The sequence below is a fragment of the Brassica oleracea genome, unplaced genomic scaffold, assembly GCF_000695525.1.
Source record: "Brassica oleracea var. oleracea cultivar TO1000 unplaced genomic scaffold, BOL UnpScaffold07385, whole genome shotgun sequence".
Lineage (NCBI taxonomy): Eukaryota > Viridiplantae > Streptophyta > Magnoliopsida > Brassicales > Brassicaceae > Brassica > Brassica oleracea.
The window spans coordinates 1-697 of NW_013623907.1; the positions used below are offsets into that span (position 1 = coordinate 1).

Here is a 697-nt window from a genome sequence, read left to right on the forward strand (position 1 = left end):
GTATAATGGGTCTCGACTAGGTTTTCATTTTGATTTCGGGTTTCTCTTCTTCGTCTCTGTAGATCTATTTTTTTTTTTTGTTTCGTATCACTTTCAGAAGATTCTTTATTTGTGGCTGGGCTCTTCCTTTTGCTCTGTGCTTGAGTTTTAATCTCGTCATTGGATTAGATTTCAAATTTGTGTACATTTTTGTTCAGTTTCCAGTTATACAACAATTGGGTTTACTTTCTGTTGTTTATTGCAAGTGTTTGAAGACGTTCTTACTTCTTAAGTCTATGTTTCTCTATTTTTCTCTTGCAGCGTTACTATTCAATGCTCCAGGAGACGAGATGTTCACTTGTAGGCTGGTGAATCTTCTCCCCTTGTCAAGTGAGTCTTACTTCCATTTTCCAAATTACATTTTCTGCATATACTAGATTCAGAAATAAACTATGTTATGCTGTTAAATAAGGTCAGGTGAGCAAGTGTGATGTCAAAGATTCTTATTCCTAGACTGATGCTTGAGTGTTGAGGTACTGTGACCTATATATATTATGTTTTGGGATTCACTCAAGACTCACTCACTTTCTTTTGGAATCCTTGACTAACTTCAGGGCTGCAGGGATTTTGAAGAAGCTTGTTTGTATAAGTCGTAGGCAGCATCACAACGAGTTTAACTTCTGGAACGGGACTCCATATAATTGGTAATTGTTGCTAA

At 36.4% G+C, this 697-nt stretch overlaps 1 long non-coding RNA gene across 2 annotated transcripts; it reads left to right on the top strand.

The window, feature by feature from the left end:
* Positions 1 to 299: 299 nt before the first annotated feature.
* On the top strand, positions 300 to 670 carry LOC106322119. 2 transcript variants are annotated; one of them, XR_001266241.1, is made up of 3 exons: positions 300 to 369; positions 452 to 512; positions 594 to 670. It is a non-coding gene; the product is annotated as an uncharacterized LOC106322119 (long non-coding RNA). The 2 variants fall into 2 exon arrangements; XR_001266240.1 differs by having other exon boundaries at positions 311 to 369; positions 457 to 512.
* Positions 671 to 697: the final 27 nt, after the last annotated feature.